Source organism: Delphinapterus leucas, chromosome 20 (genome assembly GCF_059928025.1).
Source record: "Delphinapterus leucas isolate spDelLeu-1000000601 "Yukka" chromosome 20, BTC_Dleu_Yukka2, whole genome shotgun sequence".
Taxonomy (NCBI): Eukaryota; Metazoa; Chordata; class Mammalia; order Artiodactyla; family Monodontidae; genus Delphinapterus; species Delphinapterus leucas.
Genome location: NC_143148.1, coordinates 14193689 through 14216661, shown reverse-complemented (window position 1 = coordinate 14216661; position 22973 = coordinate 14193689). Strand labels below are relative to the sequence as shown.

Sequence of the window (22973 nt, the reverse complement as noted above, 5' to 3'; positions counted from 1 at the left end):
GCGGGCAGGAGGGTCCAGCCTTCCCATTGGCTCCTCACCACTTGCTGTCATCATCCTGCTTCCTAATCTGCGTCACCCCGATAAAGTGGGGTCTCGGGTTTTAATGCTCTGATTACTAGTCTGGCTGAATGCATCTTCGTGCCTCTTCCAGCACCTCTTACCCTGAGTCAGGCTTCCCTTTCTGTGAGTGGCCCCTTCAGAGCTGAGGCGAGGCAGGAGGGCATGGTCATGAGGGGCAAATTCTGGAGCCAGATGGCCTAGGTTCGAATCCTGACCCTGCCATTTAACCCAGCGAGTGAATTAACCTCTCTGAGCCTCAGAATTTCCTTAAATAGAAAACAGGAATGGTAATAGGATCTATATCCTAAAATATTTTGAGGACTCAACAAGATAATATATATAAAGCACTTAGGACAGGGACTTCCCTGGTGGCGCAGTGGTTAAGAATCCGCCTGCCAGTGCAGGGGACATGGGTTCGATCCCTGGTCCAGGAAGATCCCACATGCCGCCGAGCAACTAAGCCCACGTGCCGCAACTACTGAGCCCACCTGCCACAACTCCTGAAGCCCACGCGCCTAGAGGCCATGCTCTGCAACAAGAGAAGCCACTGCAGTGAGAAGCCTGCGCAATGCAACGAAGAATAGTCCCCGCTCGCCGCAACTAGAGAAAGCCCACACGCAGCAATGGAGACCCAATGCAGCCAAAAAGTTTTAAAAAAGCACTTAGGACAGTATCTAGCATACATATGATATGAAAATATCAGCAATGATTATTATCACTATCATCGCCATTATTGGGTGTTTAAAAGTTTCTAGGGAATTCTCTGGCAGCGCAGTGGTTAGGACACGGGCTTTCACTGCCATGGATCCAGGTTCTATCCCTAGTCAGGGAGCTAAGATCCCACAAGCTGCACGGTGCGGCCAAAAAAAAAAAAAAAAAGGTTTCTAAAGATTCAAATATTTTATCCTCTCTTCTTCTCATTCACATCAGAATGTCTGCCTGTGCAGGCACTTCTGGCTTCTCTGTGGTGGCTCCTTAGGAACCATGAGAGACAGTGAAACTTGTAAAAGACAAATCAGGTCTAGATATACTTCTTCCTCCCACATTTGAGTTGGGTGGTATATGTTCATTTCCATGTAACTGGTTTTTAATATTTAAGACTATGATATATATATATATATATTTTTTTTTTTTTTTTTTGGTGGTATGCGAGCCTCTCACTGCTGTGGCCTCTTCCGTTGCGGAGCACAGGCTCTGGACGCGCAGGCTCAGCGGCCATGGCTCGCGGGCCCAGCCGCTCCGCGGCATGTGGGATCTTCCCGGACCGGGGCACGAACCCGTGTCCCCTGCATCGGCAGGCAGACTCTCAACAACTGCGCCACCAGGGAAGCCCAAGACTATGATATATTTTAAGAAATTATAAAGCATTATAAAAGCCTATGAAGTAAAAATCCGAAGTCTCACTCCTCCTTTCCCTGTACCTCACCCCCAGTCTCACTTTCTGGAGGTAAAACAACCATGGTAAAGGGTTTGCTGTGTCAGCCATGTTGTTAAGGGTATGGACTCTGGAGCCCTGCCGGCCTGGGCTCAAATCCTGGTTCCAGCACCGACTGGCTGTGTGACCTAGTTATATTAGTTTGCTATTGCTGCCATAACAAAAAAAAACACAGACTGGGTGGTTTAAACAACAGTTTTTTTTTCCAGTTCTGGAGGCTAGAAGTCCAGGATCAAGGTGCCAGCAGAGTTGGTTTCCTCCAAGGCCTCTCTCCTCGGCTTGTTGGTAGCCGCCCTGTTGCTGTCTCTCCACATGGTCGTGTCTCTGTGTGTGTAATTACCTCTTTGGCTTTATGTCCAAATACAGTCACATTCTGAGGTACTGGGGGTTAGGACTTCAACATGTATCTTTGACAATTCTGTGCCTCAGTTTTCTTATCTGTAAAATGGAGATAGTAATTGTATCTACCTTATAGGGTTTTCTGAACATGATATGTAACATACATATATATATATTTATACATATATATATATACATATATATATATATACACACACACACACACACACATATATATAAAGTGCTGGTACATGGTAAATGCTAGATTCATATTTGTAGATATTATTATTATTACTATTTATCAGACTTTTTCCTCTAGATGTCACATACTTTTATATATATGTATGTATATATGTATGTGTGTATATATGTGATAATACTGTTTCTCCACAGCTTGGTTTGTCCCTTATCAATGTCTCTTGGGCATTTTACCCTATCAGCATGTTAGATGTGCCCTCATTCTTTTTAATGGTTTCCTGGGGTTGTATTACATGGATTTATCAAAATGCATTTAATCAGTTCTTTAGTGAGGGACTTTCAGGTTGCCTTCATTTTGTTCTGTCTCAAGCAGCTGGGGGGCCTTGTCCAGGCAGCTTTGGGTTCTTGGGCCAGCATTTCTCTTGGTTTTGGAATCACTGGATCCACAGACATGCATGGTTTTAATCTAATTGACAAATCGCCTTCAAAAAAGGTTCTGCCAGTTTGTACCCCCAACAACAGAATAGGGACTGGTTTTCCCTTACGTGTTAGGTTGTTTTTTTTTTTATAACTTTATTTTATTTATTTTTGGCTGCGTTGGGTCTTTGTTGCTGTGCGCGGGCTTTCTCTAGTTGCGGCAAGCGGGGGCTACTCTTCTTTGCGGTGGGCGGGCTTCTCATTGCAGTGTCTTCTCTTGTTGCGGAGCACGGGCTCTAGGCGTGTGGGCTTCAGTAGTTGTGGCATACGAGCTCAGTAGTTGTGGCTCACGGGCTCTAGAGCACAGGCTCAGTAGTTGTGGCGCATGGGCTTAGTTGCTCCCTGGCATGTGGGATCTTCCCGGACCAGGGCTCGAACCCGTTGGCAGGCGGATTCTTAACCAATGCACCACCAGGGAAGCCCGTAGGTGTTGGTTTTGATTAATGGAAAATTTCAAACATATACAGCGGTAGTAAGAAGAGTGTACAGAGCCTGTCTCCAAATCCCACAGTTTTCATCACACAATCAAGCTTGCTTCATCCATCCCCCGGTCTCTGGATTATTTTGAAGCAAATCTCAAACATTGTATCATTTCATTTGGGGCATTTTAAACTCCACACCCTTAACGCGCCTGTACATTATGGAAGAGAGGCATTTCCATAAGATAATCCTTGCTTTGTGTGGTGCTCTTCACTTTCCAAGTATATCTTCTCCTTTCATTATCAGGTGCTCCTAAAATGTAGTCAAGGCAGGTGTATGTGTCAGGAAAACAAAATCCACTCTAGGTGTTTCAGGCAGAGGGAATTCAACATAGAGAATTTGGTTAAATTAGTGATGGAGGAGCAGAGAAGCCAAACAGGGGCAGAGGGCCAAGCAACCAGAGCTGGAGGGATGCAAGAGGGAGGGGTTATTACCAGCTCCCAGGGCTTTGAGGGGAGTGGGGAGGCACGTCCTACCCGAGATGCTGTCCAAGGTGGAGGGACAAGAGGGAGAACCATCCTGGCTTCTCGCCTCCTCCACCATCCAGGTTTCTGCCATTGACGCCCATTGGTGGAACCTAGCCAGAATTCTGGGAAATGTAGTTCCCTGTGATCCGGAGCAGGTCAGGCAATGGGTCAATCAGGGAAGTTTATCCCATTTTATTCATTTATTTATTTATTGACCGCGCCGTGTGGCATGCAGGATCTTAGTTTCCCGACCAGGGATCGAACCTGAGTCCCCTGGAGTGGTACCGTGGAGTCTTAACCACTGGACGACCAGGGAAGTCCCTGACCCCATTTTATAGATGAGAAAGCCAGAGGTCTAAATGACCTGGTCAGGGGCACGTCGCTTAGGGATAAGCACCATCTCAGACACTGTGGTCCCTTGGTTGCCAGGGAAAGCTGCAGCAGCTCTGTGGTCACTGCTGCCTGGGACAGGCCTCCCGTGGGAGGCTCCAGGCTGTTTGCCCATGGTTACGGGTTCTTCCTTTGCTGGAGGAATCCTCTCCAAGCTTCCCAATCCCACGCTCAGAGCAGACACTTGCTTTTGTTCCGGGTCAGAGGATCGTGTGCCCTGACATAAGGAAGGCCCTCCTGAGGATACTCTGTGCTCACAAGCAGAGTGGCTCCTCTTGATGGGAGAGTTATGGATGGTGTGGTGTTCTCAGGGAGCCCCTGCGTGAGGTGCCTGTGTCCTGGGCCAGGAGAGAGGCCAGAGGAGTGTCGTACCACTGAGCAACGCCAGCGGACATTTAGCGGGCAGCTGCGCACCCAGCTGGGCACTGGGCTTGTGGGAGGGGCAGGGTGTGCTGTGCGCCCTCCTGGAGCTGATGGTTCCCTGGAGGTGGGGAGCCTTGGGGGGGAGGGGTCGTGCCAGATCTGCAGACAAGGAAGTTAAACAGCAATGTGAGGGTTAAATACAAGTGCAGAAGGTCAGTCACACAAGAGAGCCCCCACTCAGAAATGATGAGGATCGCTAACATCCACTGGGCCCTTCTTATAAAGCGGGCCTGGTTTCAAGTACGTGACACTTCACATGGATTAACTTATTTAATTCGCATAATAACCCTATGAAGGAGGTATTACTAGTAGCCCCGTCTTAGGAGAAAAGCAGAGGATTAAGTAACTTGCCCAAGGTCACACATCTAGGAAGTGGTGTACCGGGAGTCCATATACCAGTAGTGGTAATAGCAGCTAACACTTCTTGGTGGTTACCTGTGCCAGGCGCTGCCCTCAGAGCTTTATATATTAACTTGCTTAATCTTCACGTCAACCCCGTGAGAGAAGTACTTTTGTTATTTCCATTTTACAGATGAGATAACTGAGGCACAAAGAGGTTAAGTGACTTGCCCAAGGTCACATGGCAGAGCTGGGATTCAAACCCAGGCAGCCTGAGTTCACAATCCATGCTGTTAACTGCCACACTGCAGTAAGTCAAAGATAAGAATTAACGTTTGCTTGTAGGAAGCTTTATACTGTACTTTTTCAGATTTTATCTCATTAGAGCAGAGACAGATCATGGTAGCCATTTGCCAGGCAAGGAAACTGAGAGGATAAAAGAGGCTGATAGAAGCTACCATGCATCCCTGGCATCACACCAGGTCCTGCGCTAAGTGCTCCACACGTATGGATATTGATGTTTCCTCCGGAAGCCTCACAGGTGAGGAAACTAAATCAGAGAGATGAAGTGCCCTGTTTGGAGCTGGAAGGTAGTGTAGTTGGCGATCAGACTGTAGCGCCTGTGCTCCCGACACAGTATACGCTCTCCAGAGACATCATTCAGGATCATTCACCAAATGTTGCCTGTGTGCCCGCTGTGCCAGGCACTGTGCTGGTGCTGAGACACAACAGTGCACACCACTGGCATTGATCCCAGCCCTCAAGGAGCTCCCATTCAAGTACTCAGATACAAGCAAGGCTGATGTTCACCAGCCACCACCTGTTCTGATTGCCTGTTGCCTGTGCCATATGGGGTTCTAAATAGTTTATATCTCAACCTGGTATGTAAGTAACACAAACTCAACTCACAGTGGCTTATTCAGCTAGAAAGTCCAGAGAAAAGGCAGTTCTGGGATTGGTTCCACAGCTGCACATTGTCAGGGCCCCAAGTGCGTGCTCCTGAAATCATCTTGACCTTTCCTCATGGTTGCAAGATGGTTGCTGGGGCTCCAGGTAACACAGCCATGAGGCAGAAAGCAGGGAGCCAGCTAGGACCATGGTACTGCTCTTTTATGAGGAAGCATTCATACCTTCTAGCAGACTTCTCAGCTAGAAAAGTGAGTGTCTGGTTTTCAGCCTCAATATTGGCAGGTTAGCAAAGAAGGGGGTTGGAATGCGGGGAGACCGGTCGAGAGTGTTTGTTCTGGCTTAGGGGGAAAATAGTGAGCTTTGCCTTCCACTCAAGCCTGGCCCCAGGTGGCTCTCTTCATGCCGTGGACACTTGTACATTTATTCATACAACGAGGGAAGAGAGCCTAGAGGTTAAGAGCGTGGACTCTGGAGTCAGTCTTCAGGATTTGAACCCAGCTTTGCCATTAACCAACAGTGTGACCTTGGGCAAGTCACCTTGCTCTATGCCTCAGTTTCCTCATGTGTAAAGTAGGGTTGATAACAGCACCTCTCTCAAAGGATTGTTGTGCCGGGACTTCCCTGGTGGTCCAGTGGGTAAGACTCTGTGCTCCCAATGCAGGGGGCCCGGCTTCAATCCGTGGTCGGGGAGCTAGATCCCGCATGCATACCGCAACTAAGAGTCCGCACGCCACAACTAAGACCCGGCACAGCCAAAATGAATTAAATAATTAATTAATTAATTAATTAATTTAAAAGGGATTGCTGTGCTGATCAAATGAGCTAATACACATAAAGCGCTTAGAACAATGCCGGGCACATAATAGGCCCCATATAAACATGAGGCAGCGTGATTATTCATGCTCCTGTTCATTAGATGGACTTGAGCATGTCCTCAAGGTGCCAGCACTCCTGGGAGAGTCGATACAGACCCCAAGACCACAGGAGCTGCTCTTGTGGGGGGGGCTGATGCACGTACATACAGCACCCAACAGGCATGCCAGGCAGTCGGCCTTTCCAGACACCACATCAGGCAGCGGATGGGCCAGGCGGGGCCCCAGTAACTTTCCCGAGGGGCAGTGCCGGATGGGCTGGGGAACTCGGAGAAGGCCTCACCCAGGAGGCGGCTTGGGAACTGGCCTAAGGAAGAGGAAGGATTGGTGTACACAGCAGTTACTGCAAGCAGAATACAAGGCCAAGGCCAAGGCTGGGAGGTGAGGAGGCTGCTCCCGTTACAGAGCAGCTGGGAATTCGTGGGGGATGCTGTGGGTATTTGGCCTGTGAGTTATAGCTAGTTAGTGTAGAGAAATCACTTTTGTGTCCAAGTTTTAAAAAAGAATCCTCTAGAGATGATGAACCCTTTTGGTCACGAGGAGAGGTCTTTGGAAGAGGAGATCCACGTTATACACCTGTGATGGTAATAATGGAACCAGTTATTGGGCACTAACTGGACACCATGCCCTGTGCTTTCCGTTCATCCCTCATTGAACCCTCACAGCCTCCTGTGAAGCCAGTGGTGGCGTTCCCATTTTCCAGAAGAGCCACTCCATCTTGCCGTGCATTCGGTCATTGCTCTTTTGGGGGGGGGGCGGGGTTTGAGCACTGCCACCAGCTCAGCGCTGTTCTAGGTGGCAGAGAGCAAGCGGAGCGATGGGAGCGCATGCTTCCTGTGAGGGGGAGATGGGCAAACAAACTACTAAATGGAGAAGTGAATTGAAGCCAAGTTTTCTCCAAAGCTAGTATTCTTCAGTAGGATTCAAGGAGCTACTATGAAGTGGACAGGAATACAGGCTCACATTCCAGCCTCATCTCTTCCGGGCTCTATGTGACCTTGGGCTAGTGACACTCCCTCGCTCCCTCGCAGAGCTTCTATTTCCTTATCTGTAAAATGAGGATCTGGGTAGGACCTCTATCAGTCAAGATTGTACTCTGCTACAAGTAACAGAAAGCCAGGGAGCAGCGACATAAATAAGGCAACTAGTCTCTGTTGCACCTGAGAAGGAAAGGGAGTGTGGGTGGACCAGGGCAGAGCCACTGGCTGGGAGAATGGGCTCCTTCTGAATCCTTGTGCTGCCGTCCTCAATTCAGCCTCACAATTACAAGATGGCTGCCACACCTCCAGATATGGTATCCACATTCCAGGAAGGAGAATGATGCAAAGGTTGTGCTTCTTTTTATTGGAAAGCAGTAGCTTTACCAGAAGGCCCCTTCGCCCATCCCCAGCAGACTTTGGCTTAACCTCTTGTTGGCCAGAATGGGACACATATTTAGCCATAGCTGCAAGGGAACCTGCAAAGGCAAGCTTTTTGGATGGGCATCCTGCTGCTCCAAACAAATTCAGACTTCTCTCAAGGAAGAAGAGGAGAGTGGGTTTGGATTTGACAACCAGCAGTGATGTCCATGCAGCCATGAGTATGAAGCATTCAGTGTCGTGCTTAACACGGGAGCAGGCCCGGGTAGAGGGTCACAGTATTCTCACACTGAAGGCCTGAGTTCTTGTTCTTGTTACCAAGAAGCACAACCACTTTGTGCCCAGTTTCCTCATCTGCCCCTTGGGAGTGATGCTCCTTGCCTTAGGGCCAACTGAGCAGCACACTTGTGGAAGCCTGGCTGGGAAGGAGTTTGAAATACATCCCACCTAGTAAGAGGGCGGGGACTGGCTTTTGTTTGGAAAACTGTCAGATTTCTTAAAGCTGAATCCAGCCCTACCAGGTGACTGTCAGCCCAAACACATTGCCCTGTAATGGCTCATTTGTTCATCTGTGTTCCCCTCTGGTCTGAACAGTGTAGGTGTGAGAGCAGGAGGGGTGACCTGCGTCTCTCTGACCTGTACCCACCTGGTACTCCGTTTAGGACTGAATGCCCTGGAGCTCCTCTTCATGTGAGGAAGCAACCAAATCGTCTCCAGTCTACCTGCTTCTTTATGTCAGCACCACCCCTGTTCTGGGCCAGGCCACTCCTGCGCTTCACAGGGACGGCTACCCCAGCTCCCAGTGGGCCTGCACTCTGCTGCTTATCGGGTTAATCAGCTACATGGCAGGCAGATCGGGTCACTGCCTCCTAAACCTGCAATGGAGGGCAACTCCAGACTCCTAAATACTCCAGGGTCTTTGCACTTGCTGTTCATCTGTACCCCTCACCTGCTACCACCCCTTTCCCTGCTCAACTTCGAATCCATCAGGGCTTAAACACCACTGCTTCTGAGAAGGCTTCCTTGACCAACCACGCCCTGTTCCTGTCCTCCGTCAGTTTATCCTTTCTTTGCATCGTTTATGCTGACATGCGTATTTGGTAAGGGCACTTAAGCGTCTCCCCCTCCAGCCATAGGGCAGAGAGGGGCTCCCTCATTCACTGCTTTATTACGTAGTCAGATTTCAGGAAACATTCATCTAATGAATGGAAATCAACTAAATGAATGAAAACTTACTGCTTTTTTCCCCTGATTTTGAAAACAAGTTCATTAAAAGCTAATTTGGGAAAATACAGGAAGGTATAAAGAACATGCTTTCAAAAATTACTGGTAGTCCCAGCACCAAAACGTAACCCCAGTGAACATTTCAGAGTTTTTTTCCAATCTTTTTTCTATGACTGCATCTGCGTATATATATATTTTTAATGTCATAAGGATGTGCGGTAATTTATTTAACCATTCTGTTGTTGGATGTTGAGGTTGGACCTTTTTTTTCCCCCCCTTTATAACTAATGCCATGAATTTCTTTGGGATCAATTTCCAGAAGCAGCACTGCTGGTTCAGAGGGTAAGAACATTTTTAAAAGCTGTTGCCAGATTGCCTCTAAAAGGTTTCCACCAACTGTGACCATTTAAAAAAAAAAAAAAAGTTTGTTGTCCTGGAAGTGAGTTGCTGATTTCCTAGTGTCCTGGCTTCCTTTGAGCTCACAGAGAGCCCCCGCCCTAGTCTCCTAAGGGCCTGGTGCCCCCTTCCAGCCTGTCTTCCTCTGCATTGGCCTTGGTCTGAGTACCCATCCTGTGTGCAGTCCTGGGGCAGGATGTTTGATCACAGTGTTGTTCAAACAGAGCTGCAGCCCCTCCCCAACTGTCAGCCAGTCCATGGGCCCGAGAGGAGGCTGGGTACCCAGTCTAGGGCCAGGAGCCCTTCTAGTGCTCAGTGGTATCACTGCAGGGGCAGGGCTGGCATGCATGCTCCTTACGGCAGCCTGGCCCCATAGCCTTATGCCCTGGAAGCCCTCCTGTATTTCTCAGGTGGGCGCCAGCCCCTCCCACTCTGTCCCCTGCTGTCACTTGGTGAGTTGTCCAGAAACTGCTGCTATGAGATAACCCTGCCCTCCCTGCCTGCCCCCTGCCCCCACCTCGGGGCTAGGAGGAAGTACACGTTCCCCCAGCCTGCCCAGGTTGCTTGTATTCATACAGGCAATGTGGCCCTGCAGGTTCTGGGAAGTGGAAGCCTTTTATAGCAGAGAAAGTGAGCCAGGAGAGTGAGGGTGACTGGGGTGGCTGTGTGTGTGTGTGTGTCTGTTTGTATGTTTGTATGCACTGCACACAAAGGCATGAAACTGATTCTCAGGTCTTCAAAGTGGGTCTGCAAAGATCAAACAACTGAGACTTTTAAATATGTTTACCTGTTTTTTAAAATTACATATATAATACAAGAGTACGATCTCATTTTAAAAACAAATTCATACAATGCAAAAGACGTTTAAAAACTTTGTTACTGGGAAATGTAACACATGCACAGAGAAGTACATCAGATGTAAATATACAGTTTAGCAAATAATTACAAGGCAAGCATTCCTGTAATCCCCAGATCAAGAAGAGAATCTTGCCAGAACCCACAGAAGCCTCTCCCTCCCCCAGAAGCCACTACTCTCAGGACTTCCGTTTGCCATTTCTTGCTTTCGAAGTTGGGTCACCTGTGTGAACAGCCCTGCGTAACATGGTTCCATTTTGCCTGTTTTTGAACTTTATAGAAATGGAATCATAACCCATATTATGTTCCGCGCCTGGCGTTTTTTTTTTGCTCAGGATCATGTCTGGGAGCTACATCCTGGTTTTGATATCAGTGCATTTCTGGTATTAAAGCTCGTTTTCATTGATGTACAGACAAGCCTTACGAATTCTCATGTTTGTGCATTTTGTTTGATGAATATTAGAAAAAATAATGACTCCAACACTGATATTATTAAGGCTTTAATAAACGAGTTGTTTGAAAGGACCGTCTTAAGTAAATAATAGTACAGGTGGCCTGCGATTGTGTCAGTGGAGGTATGTGACTTCGGGAAGTTTGGGAGCTTCGGGGTCTAGGACAGGATGATCACATGTACACACACGCCACTCCCCTCCCTGGGGTAACTGCTTACAGCTGGAGCTCAGCCTTTCAGATTTTAGCTCTGTGTCGACCTAGGTGGCTATATAGATATAAAATAGGTAGCTGGGGATTTTTTTTTTAATACTTTTTTTTTTTTTTTTGGTAAGAGGGTGTGCCATTCTTCGAAATTACTTCTTGGGATTTCTGAGTTTGTTCTCTGATTAAAGCAGCCAGTTTCCTTATAAGATTGTATACTTCAGGATGGGGGTGAGACTGGATATATATACATATATATGGTCTTGGCCAGCAGATGTTGGGAACTTGGCATCTGGAAGGGAGTTAACAGAGGGACCAGGCAGAGGCTGCCAGCCTGGAGCACATGACCAGTGGTGAGTTAACATGGGATTGTGACTCGGGCCTGAGATGTGCATGGCTGTGGTGTGGCCATCTGTGCGTGCACGTGTGTGAGAGAGACACACAGGGGAACAAGGGCAGGGACATGGAGAGACGGGAACAGGGACACAGAGAGGTAGAGCAGAGACACGGAAGCATGGGACCAGTTGGCTGGCTAACTTGCTGGGTGGCTGGTTGGTTAGTCGGCTATCTGGCTTGGTGGCTGACTGGTTGTCTGGTTGGTTTTGGTTTTGGGGTGTTTTTTTTTATGGACTCAGGAAATCCAGGACTCCCTGGACTGTGGAGGACTTCCCCTGATCTCGGCGCTGCTGTGAACCTAGGGGTAGAGAGGTTAACAGTGGCTGCAGGCGTTTGGGTGTCTGATCACCCCTCCCGCCGTGAAGGTACTTTGAGTGCAGCTGCTTTGTCTTCATTATTATTCTGTTCTGTTCTGTTTTGTTCTTTAATCCTGGATGAGGATGTATGAGTGCTTATTATGTGCCATTACTGTGGGGAGTGGGGCCTTATGGGGATCATCTTGGGCTCCTCCAGCAGTCCAATGAGGTGGCACTGTTATCCTCTCTGGTCTGCGTTGGGGCCGGGATTTAATCCCAGGAGGTCTGACTCCAGAGCAGAAGCCTAACTTCTGCCATAAAATTACCCAGGGACAGAGGGCAGGCACTTATCAAAGACCCACCATGTTCACGGCTCTATCCCTGCTTTTTAGAGATGACAGTAGTTACGATGGCCTTAGAGTCACCCACCTGGGTTCGAGCCCCACCTCTGCTTTTTCCCTCACTGGGTGATCTCAAACAGGTAACTTGCCGCTCTGAGCCTCAGTGTTCCTTTCTGCAATGTGGGGCAGAATGGTAGAGCCTTCCCCCTGGGAGGCTGCATGGGTTGAGTTAGGGCCAGGTGTGAGGCCAGTGCTTCTTAGCGGGGCTGCCATTGTTAAGTGTAGCTGAGGGAACTGGACCATGGGAGCAGGCCTCCAGCCTGGGCTCCTGGCTCCGTAAGTGCCAGATTTTGCTCTCACTGTTGACAACTTGGACTCCTGTCCGTGAGTGGTCTCAGGACAGACTCTGGAGTGAGTCAGAGTTCAGAGTTCTGAGACCCAGGGTCAGACCCCTGCTCCTCCAACCCTGGGCGAGCAATGTCCCCTCTCAGAACCTTGCTTTCCCCATTCTGAAATGGAGGTGATGAGAACGCTGCCTCCACGGGTCACTAGGAGACTTGAATTCAGTGTTTTGTGGCACGCACTCTGCAGGGGGGCCTGGCGCTCTGGATGGGGGAGGGGGGCAGTTAGGATGGTTCCTGTTGGCAGCTGGGTGCCACCCAGGATAACAAGGCCCAGCTATGTGTGTCCCCCTCACGCCCCTCCCCTCCCACCACGGGGAGCCTTCCTGGCCGCGGTGTTCCCGGTGGGCTCCACTGCTCCCTGCCCCCCACCCCAGAGTCGTCCTCAGGTGAGGACAGGCAGAGCCCGAGACACCTCCGGCCTGGCCCCCCAAGAGCAGGATGGAAAGAACAGGGCTCTAACAGATGTTCTTTGCCAAGGATTCCCTGGCTCTGTTTAATCAAGATTGTCAAATATTGATTTAATCTCTAGACCCAACAGATGTGATCTTAGCAGGTTTCAGTGGCAATTAGCTGGGATTAGTTAGCAAGTCAGGCTCCAAGCTGACAAGACAACCATCTTCTAAAGGAAGTTTGGCCTGGCCACAGGAGTGAGCCCTGTGGGGGAACGTACTGAATATTTAACCACCAGTCCGACCTGGGCAGCAGCAGCAGCCACGAGAGCAGCCTCAGAAGCGGGGTCCTGGAAGCCTCTGTGGGCCCAGCGTTGCCCCACACAGTGATAGCGGGAACACTCGGGATTTCAAGGCAGCAGCCATAGACCAAAAAGCTTCAATATCAAAATAAACGGCACGGCCATACCAGTGCATGTGGCTTGACATTGGGCCTGGCTAGAGCCAGGAGATCCCTCGAGGGATGTCCAGCTCCCTGGAGCAGGGGTTGTGCCCCTGATTAAGTCTTCCCAGAAGGGGCTCCCCTGACCACAGAGGCCCGTAGCCCAGCTCTGTCACTGTATCCCCACTCCACGAGCATGGCTGCAGCTCCTGGGTGGGCCTGGTGCATGTGCCTGTACTTCAGGAAGCATCCTTTTTCTTTTTTTGTGGTACGCGGGCCTCTCACTGTTGTGGCCTCTCCCGTTGCGGAGCACAGGCTCTGGACGCGCAGGCTCAAGCGGCCATGGCTCACGGGCCCAGCCGCTCCGCGGCACGTGGGATCTTCCCGGACTGGGGCACGAACCCATGTCCCCTGCATCGGCAGGTGGACTCTCAACCACTGCACCACCAGGGAAGCCCAGAAGTAACCACTTTTAATGGTTTGGTGGATGTCTTCCTAGACCCTTTCTTGTACGTTTTATAGGATTTATGTATATACACACTCACACTAACAAAATCTGTCCCCCTCTTATTTAAACCAAATGGGGTCGTGCTACACAAACTATTCCACAACTTGCTGCTTTTCCTTCCCAAGTGGCAGCGTAGAGTAAAAGAGTATAAGGTAGGAAGCTGGACAGCCTCGGTTCAGATCCCAGTGCTACTGGATTCTAGCTGAGTGACCTTGGGCAAGTTACTCAGCCTCTCTGGACTGAGTTGCATTGGCCTTAAGTGAGCATGGTCCCTCAGGCTTGTCATGAAGCTTAAATGGGTGAATGTGTGTAAGCATTTCACCTGGTGCACAGTAAGCACTCAGTAAGTATGAGCCGTGCTCATTCCCTTCAGGCCGTGTGGACAATCTGCACGCACGACACATGGCGCTACCTCACTGTTTGTCACAGCTGCGGCACCTTCCCTGGAATAGAGGCACCCAGATTCACTTAACCCATCCTCTGCTCGTGGGCATTGGGGCTGTTCCCAGCGCTTCCATATTACAGCAGCGCGACAGTGTGAGCACCCCTGCGGTTGAACCACCTTGAATCTGTCTTTCAAGGTGTGAGAAAGACTGGGGTGAATATCTGAGGAAGAGATTCCTAGAAGGGGAATTGCTGGATACAAATAAAAACAATGTGCACACCTACATTTTCAATGCATAATTCCAGTTCATTCTTCCTATTTCCCCAAGGGGAAAAAACCGATACCGATTTAATGCTGACTTGTGTGGGACCCTCACCTGTTTTGAGCGTAATAGCTGTACATGGCTGCCCTTGCCCCTGTGGGGACTGCCCTTGACTCCTAGGTAGGAATGTGGAGCCCTCCTGGATGCCTGGGAAAGTTTAAATTAGACACACCCATCCGCTGGGCTCTGACATTAAATATGGAAGTGCAGGTTCTCACAGCGTGATACTGTGATATAATGAGAAAAATATTTTGGTCTTCATTCAGGTTCCTGGCACAAGAGCTTCTAAAACCCTTGGAATTTCCTGAGAGATATGGGTGATACCGTCTTTTGTTATTCAAAATAAGCTCCTTTGAACCGTACCTGAGTTTATGCTAAAGAGGTGACTCTTGGTGGAACCCTGAATATCTTCAGGATGGGGCTGGTTGCCAGAGGAACCAACCACGTGATTAGAGGCTTGGGACTTTCAGCCCCGCCCTCCTGACCTCTGGGAAGGGAGAGGGGCTGCAGATTAAATCACCAATAGCCAGTGATTTAATCCATCAGGCCTTCGTAACAGAACCTCCATGAAGCCCTAAACAACACAGTTCAGAGAGCTTCTAGGTTGGTGAACGCATGCACATGCTGGGAGGGCGGCACACCCCAGACTCCACAGGAACGGAAGCTTCTACACTCAGGACCCTTCTAGACCTCATCCTGTGTATCCCTTCACCTGACTGTTCATCTGTACCCTTTATAATAAACCGGGAGTAGTAAGTAGTGTTTCCTGAGTTATGTGAGCTGTTATAGCTAATTATTGAACTTGAGGAGGGGGTCGTGGGAGCCTCTGATTTGTAGCCAGGTGAGACAGAAGTGTGGGTAACCTAGGGACCCACTGCTTGCAGTTGGGGTCTGAAGTGGGGACAGTCTTATGGGACCGAGCCCTTTACCTAGGGGGTTTGTGCTCACTGTGGGTAGTTAGTGTCAGGATTGAGTTAAATTGTGGGACACCCAGCCCTACGAGAATTGCTTGGTATGGAAAGCCCAGACATTGGGTGTCAGAGTTGTTGAGCATACGAAACATATCACAGTAGTATATGGCCATGGTCAAGGCCCTGCTCATTGTTCTTTGGACTGATGGAGCAGTCTCTGCCATGATACTTTCTAATGAGATTTCTGAGATTTCCATCCACCTTGTTTCCTGGGGGAGCTCTCAAGTGGTCCTGTGTATGCTCAGATTTCCAATAAAGTGGGGAAAGATATAGCGGGGAGGAAACAGATTCTTAATCTGAAATCTGCTGAGGTGTTGCTGACATTCCAGAGCTTTGTCCTTATGAATTGATTTCAAAGATACTTGCGTCATTCATGTATTCACACAACACACCCATTGGACCTGCTGTATCTTTTATTTAGAACATAGGTGTGGGAGCCAGACTGTCGAGGTTTGAATCCCAGCTGTGTGACTTGGCCATGTTACCCTTGCCTCATCTGTAACACGGGCATGCTAGGGTCCCTACTTAATAGGGTTATTATGACACACAAGTTAATACACCCCACGAGGGTAGCCCTGCACCTGGCCCATCAGGAGAACTCATAAGTATTATTAGCCTTATTGTTATAAGCATCACCACCATATCATTCCTCCCCTCTACATGACCCATGTGGCAAGAACAAACATTAGACCCCAGTCCACGACAAACTGGGAGCTGTTCAAGGTCTAAGGAGAACAAAAGATACTCAGAGGCTTAAAAATCCCGTGGGCTAACTCTTGTAGTCGAGAGTGTGCGCAGTCCAGAGCCCTGGGAGCTCAGGGAGGGGAGGACAAAGGTGATTCTGCCTGGGGTGTGGAGGGGCTGGCGGGAGGCGTGCTGGCCAGCAGCACCGGGGGCGAGGGGCGTGGACAAGGCTCCCTGGAGCAGCAGTCCCCTGAAATACCTCCTGCAGTGGTCACAGTGCCCTTCAGACCAGTAATTGTCACCAAAGGTGACCCTCTCAGCAGCATCCAGCCTGTGAACCACCTGGTCCTCCCCAGACCACACACCCCCTCCAGGGCCTCTCGCACACCTGCCCTCCTGCCCCTCTGCCTGGGCCCGCTGTGGCCAGTGTGCTCACTCCCTCTGACATTTGCGGCCTCTCGAGGCTTGGTGTCAGACGCTCCTCTCTTTGCTCTGTCCATTTCTTCCTCTCTCCTCAGCCCTGGCTGCATGTTGGAATCAGCTGCAGAGCTTTTAAAAGACACTCAGGGGCTTCCCTGGTGGCGCAGTGGTTGAGAGTCCGCCTGCCGATGCAGGGGACACGGGTTCGTGCCCCGGTCCGGGAAGATCCCACATGCCGCGGAGCGGCTGGGCCCGTGAGCCATGGCCGCTGAGCCTGCGCTCCGCAATGGAAAAAAAAAAAAAAGACACTCAGGCCTGGGCCCCACCCCAAACCAGCTGATTCAGACTCTCTAGGGGTGGGGTGTGAACACCTGTATTTTTATTAAGCTCCCCGGTGCCTCTAATGGACAGCTGGGGGAGAGAACCACCGTCTCAGACAACCCAAGAGAGCCTTGTATATGGGCCGCTCCCAGCTTTCCTGCCCCAGCACGTCAGCCTCGCTCATCAGCACACCTGAGGCACGGCAGGCGCCCTCTCTTGATGCAGACCCCAGGTCAGAGGGCATACCCTCTCTGAGCCTTCAGGGTGGGACCTCCTCCCAACCTGTCACAGCATTACATTTTATTCCTTTACATGGCTGACTACCCTTTGAAGTTCCCTTGTTTTCTGTCTTTGTTTACTTATTTCTCTGGCTTCCTTCTACTGGAAGTAAGTTCTTAAGGGGTGGGGAGCGTGGTCTGCCCTGCTCAGGGCTATATCTTCAGCTCCTATAACAGCACATAGTAGATGCTTTAAGAAATTTATTGAATAAATTAATGGATTTTAAGTGCTTAGTGTTTGTGGAATAAATGAATTATACATGCCTAGTAAATGGTGAATAAGTGAATAAGTTTTTAGTGCTTTTTTTGACTGAATGAATTTTTTGGACTGAATGATTTGTAAGAACGTGATAGATGTGGGAATTCCCTGGCGGTCCAGCGGTTAGGGCTCCACGCTTTCACTGCCAAGGGCCCAGGTTTCATCCCTGGTCGGGCAGCTAAGATCCCACAAGCCCCGCAGTGCAGCCAAAAAAAAAAAAAAAGAATGTGGTAGGTGTTTGTTATATGAGTGAGTGAATGAATGAATGAGTTTTAAGGACTAACTAGTTCTTTTTCTTTTTTTTAATTTATTATTTTTGGCTGCGTTGGGCCTTTATTGCTGCCCGCAGGCTTTCTCTAGTTGTGGCGAGTGGGGGCGACTCTTCGTTGCGGTGCGTGGGCTTCTCACTGCAGTGGCTTCTCTTGTTGCAGAGCACGGGCTCTAGGCGCACAGGCTTCCATAGTTATGGCGCGCAGGCTTCAGTAGCTGTGGCTCGCGGGCTCTAGAGCGCAGGCTTACTAGTTGTAGCGCACTGGCTTAGTTGCTCCGCGGCATGTGGGATCTTCCCGGACCAGGGCTCGGACCCATGTCCCCTGCATTGGCAGGCAGATTCTTAACCACTGCACCACCAGGGAAGCCCAAGGACTAACTAGTTCTTACTGGACAAATGAATGACTTGTATGTGTCCCGAAACTGCTGAATCGCCACTGTGTCCCTGGAGGAGTCATTGTTCTCCGTGAGCCTCTGAGAGTAGCCCTCAGACTTGGTGCCACAACGCTGAGCTATCCAGAGCTCACGGGTCCCGCTGAGCCCCCATCACAATGACTGGGTCATGTTTCCATAAAGGAGAAACGTCTGGAGTAGACCAGGGCAGCCCTGGACACAGAGGCTATATAGGATGGAGGCCCTGGATACCTACTTAGCAACCATCTCATCTAAGGCCTGTGAAGGGGCAGCATACATACACACGCACACAGACACTCTCTCTCCCCCCCAACACATTACTTTCAGCTTCTTCCCAGGGGCAGACACACTTGGGCACCAAGCAAGCCCTACCTACCCTCAGGTCATGGACCCCAACTGAGACGGTGCTTCCTGGTCCAGAATGAAGTCATTCATCCACTCATTTATTTAGCAGATTTTTATTAATGGCCTACTGTGTGTCAGGCTTGTGCCACAGGTGCAGGCAGTGACTCACATTCAGTGCCTCACAAACTTCATATATGGCAAACAATTAATTACGTGGTAAATTACTTACATATATGTATATATTTTTAATATTTATTTATTCATTTTTGTCCGCATTGGGTCTTAGTTGGGGCACGCAAGATCTTCCTTGTGGCATGTGGGCTCTTCATTGTGGCGCGTGGGCTTCTGTCTAGTTGTGGCAGGCGGGCTCCAGAGTGTGTGGGCTCTGTGGTTGAGGCACGCGGGCTCTTTAGTTGAGGCACGTGGGCTCAGTAGTTGCGGCGCGTGGGCTTAGTTGCCCCGCGGCATGTGGGATTTTAGTTCCCCAACCAGGGATCGAACCCATGTCTCCTGCATTGGAAGGCGGATTCTTAACCCTGGACCACCAGGGAGGCCTCTACTTACATATATTGATGCAGGTACCACCAAAGGGAAATGCAGAGAGCTCAGGTTGGGGATTGAACTGGTTGGTGAGAAACGAAGCTTAGTTGGAGGAAGTGTCATTTGTCCTGAGTCTTGAGAAAGAATTACCTAGGTAAAGGAAGGCGAGCAGGAATGGCATGTACAAAGGTCCTGAGACAGCAGGGAAGATGGGTGTGAGGGTGAAAGAGGGACATTGTGGCCTGGGCTCCAAGAGCAAGGGGAAGAGGAAAGGGAGCCTGGAGGACTGAGAGGAAGGTTTTGAATTTTTTTGTGCGGAAAAGGGCCCTTAGGAGCACAGGAACAGAAGCAGAGACACCAGTGAGGCTGTGGTGTAGTGAACCGGTGAAAGTCACAGCAGCTCAGACCAGAGGGCTGGTGGGAGAGAAAGATGGATTCGGATATGCTGTGGGGAGAGTCAACAGGACGTGGGGTGGTGAATTGGACGTGTGGAGTGAGGGAGAGGAAGTGTGAAGGATGACATTGACGTTTCCAGTTTGAGCCCTTGGGTGGAAGTAAGTGCCTTTTGCTGAGATGCAGAGGAAGCAGATGGCCAGTTGCATTCCTGTTCTGACAGATATTCTGGTGTACCACCCTGTTGACATCTCTTGTCTTGATTTGGCCAATAAAATGTAGTTTGCAGAAGTGACACGTGTCATTCCTGAGCAGGAACTTTAAGGGCCATTGCATGGTTCAACCATGTCTTTTCCCTCTGAGATTGGCAGGGTCTCAGGTGAAGGGCTACTCCCTCAACTGGGAGCAAAGCTGACATGAGCGGGGCCCTTGGCCAACCCATGATGGACATGCGGTATGAACAAGAAACAAACCCTTGTTGTGTAAGCCTCTGAGCACTTGGGGTCCTTTGTTAGTGTAATGTAGCTCAGCCCGTCCTGACTGTCCTGAGAAGGAGCAAGTTTTGTGGTTGGGAGAGGTCAAGAGTCAGGCTGGGAATGTTCAGTTTGCAGTGCATATGAGATACAGACGTGGTGGTGTCAAGTAAGCAGGTAAGTACCTGAGTTTGGAACTCAGAAGAGCAGTTGTATCTGGAGATAATTTATTGTGTGTCACCACTGAAGAAAATGAGAATCATGAGGTGCAGGAGTCTGCCTGTGATCACTGGGAGGGCTGGTGCTTGAGCTCAGGACTGCCTCCCTTCAGGAATGAAGCAGCTGGGGTCAGTCCCAGCTCTGCCACCTCATAGTCATATAGTCTGGGACACATTCCTTCCTTCCTGTTTCCTCGTGTGTAAGCTGGAGATAATAATGATATCTACCTCATGGAGCTGCTGTGAGGGTTAAGAGAAATAACAAATGTCGGGTGCTTAGACAAGGACCTGGACCACAGAAGGGTCACACGTGGTAGCTGTTGTTACAGACGTTGTTTTGTCATGTAACTAAAATGTCCAGAGGTGGGAAGTGGAATCGGGTTGGCTTCAGGTCCAGGCTTGATGTAGAGACTCAAATGATGACTACAGCCCCCAGATTGTCTGTAACTCAGCCCCTTTCACAGATGGTTCTCCCCTCATGGTCACAAGATGGCTACAGTGATTCCATCTTTCACATCCTCTCCAGCTCGGGGTAAAAGGGAAAAGCACAGTCTTCAGCCCCAGCACTTCTAGCAAGGACATCACTAGGTCTCTGGTTCTGATTGGGTTGTGTCATTTGTTCCTGACCTTGAGAAGAAGCCCTCCTCTAGCCCATTGGGTAGAGGTCAGAGCGGGCAGGTTCTCAAAGGGAAATCTGGGCTGTTGTTGGAAAAAGGAGTCATGGAGGGGGGCAAACTACAAATGTCTAACACTGGAAGGCTTGTGTTTTTCCCTTTTCCTCTGCTCTGTGAGGTTCCGGCATATATTGTGACCCCACAGAGCAGGGCCCTTCAGAGCCAGGACACTGGGGCCATGGTGCTGGCCTGTCCGCCTGCTGTTCTAGCCTCCAGGCTTTGGGGGCCTGATAAGGAAGCATCCTCTTAGCTCAGAGTTCCCCAGCTTCTTTACAAATGACAGTCTGGGAGCTCTTACACAGATACACCATTAGTTGCCCGCTCTTCTAACAGACCCTGACGTTTTCTGGGAACCAGTGTGGCCAGCCCCAGGGATGAGTCCTCAGTGGCCCATGGGCAATCAGGATGATCATAGACTCTGGCTGGCTTCACCAGCTTCTCTGGCAACTGGAGTGGCCATAAGGGACCACATCCTGGCCAATGAGACATAAAAGAATGTCTGTGGAGGGAGGGGCAATGTTCTGGCAATGTTCTCCTTCCTGTTTAGGGTCAGATCGGTAAGAACACTCTTACATCATCCCTTTCTTTACCCCTCGCCAGTAGTTCAGTGAGAGGCATGGCTGTGGCTGCCAGCTTGTGACCACGGGGCCACAAGCCAAAGATGTAAGCCAGCAGCACACTGCGGGACAGCAGTGGGGGAGAAAGAGAAAACGCCTGACGTCATTTCCCTGTACCAAGCGTGGAGCTGCCATATCTGGCTTCCTTGTTACATGAGATAATGAAATGTCTTCATTGCCCAAGACACCATTGGACGGTATTGTTACTTGCAGCCAAATGCCTCCCACCTGACTCACCCACTGTCACTTGCTTCTCATTGTGCCACTGCCTTGGCCCCATTTGTTCCCCTCCACCATCTGCAGCTGCCTTCTTTGCACACAGCACCATGTCTTAGTCAAGGTCCTCAGATGCCGGCAGCAAAAGCCTTGCTTGACAGTCTTGGGCAGAGGCAGATTTATCAGTGGCTTACAGAATCAACAGGAGGCCAGAGGAGCAATTGTAGAAAACAGGCAGGAGCCAAGCAACACTGGAAGAAAGGAACGCCAGGGCCCCTAGCAAGTGACATGTAGGAAAAGTCAGATCCACATCCCCCGCTACTGCAGGACATCCTCCAGCCTTTTATGCTCTGCTGAGGTCCTGTGCCCACCCCTGGCTGTGCTTCTGTAATTGCGGGGAAGAACTCCTGCCAAAGATATGCGAAGGAATGGTGATGATAGCAGGGACCATGAGGTAGATGGTATTATCCCCATTTTACGGATTGAAATTGAGTCACAGTTTCAGTAACCAGTCCATGGCACACCAGTATCTGAACCCAGGCGGTCTGGCTCTCATAAAAAGAGGTTCCCCATCAGGAAGATCAGAGTGCTTTTAGGAAGAGGGAGTTCGACAGAGACAGCTAGAGAGGGACCAGTGTGTACTGGTCCCTGAATCCCAGAGAGGCTGTGGGTATCATACACTCAGTCTGTGAACGTCACAAAGAGACTCAGCTGCACCTGCTCGGGGAAGGGATTTGTGCAGAGACCGGGGCCTCAAGAACATCTGTGTGTTTTCATAGAAGGGAGCAAAGCGAATTGGGGGTTTCCGACTGAGCTGAAACAAAATGCCATCAGCAAAGCCCATCTGTCAGAGGTGTTTGCACAAGCAAGTCAGGGTTGCATCGGGGCCACTGCGTTTCCCAGCCAGCCCAAACATGACCTCAAAGGACTAATCCTCTGAACTCTGCCAGGCTGACCCAAGGGCACAGCTGGGCTGCCAAGCGGCGCCAACAGTGCCCTCAGCTGGTTGGGATACCCCAGCCTGGCCTGGGATCTGGGGCCCAGCAGAGCTTGGGGCTGCCCTCAGGCCCTCATCTCTGGCGAAGCTGAAGACCAGTCACCGAAAGTCACAAACCAGCAGCCCCTGCTCAAATCAGGCCCACGTACTTACTTTGTTGGCCCTCATTGTGGTGTGTGTTGGTAATTCATCTGTTGACTAAGAATACATGTAAGTAATGCAAATGGTAGCCAGTGGTGTGCAATAAAAAGTAAGGCTCCTTTCTGCCCCTTCTTCCAAAACACAGATCCTGGGGATACACAGTAGCTCACATTCTTTTTTTTTTTAACATCTTTATTGGGGTATAATTGCTTTACAATGGTGTGTTAGTTTCTGCTTTATAACAAAGTGAATCAGTTATACAAGCTCACATTCTTATGGGGGGAGGGAGGCCAGGAATAAATCAGAGACATAAGTGATTATAAGTACTAAAGAAAATAAATGAAGCAGGGATGGGGCTGGGAGTGGAGAGGAAAGATACCCAG

At 49.9% G+C, this 22973-nt stretch overlaps 1 protein-coding gene across 17 annotated transcripts in view; it reads left to right on the top strand.

Moving 5' to 3' along the window:
- Positions 1–22973, top strand: part of SIPA1L3 (signal induced proliferation associated 1 like 3) — a 237412-nt gene that overhangs the window by 114558 nt on the left and 99881 nt on the right. Inside the window, exon 1 of one of the 17 annotated variants that reach the window (XM_089902924.1) lies at positions 7138–16987. The exons of the other annotated variants lie outside the window; for them this stretch is intronic. The gene's annotated coding sequence lies outside the window, so the exon portion shown is untranslated. Of the gene's footprint in view, positions 1–7137; positions 16988–22973 lie in introns of those variants that run through there. 17 annotated transcript variants of the gene reach the window in all.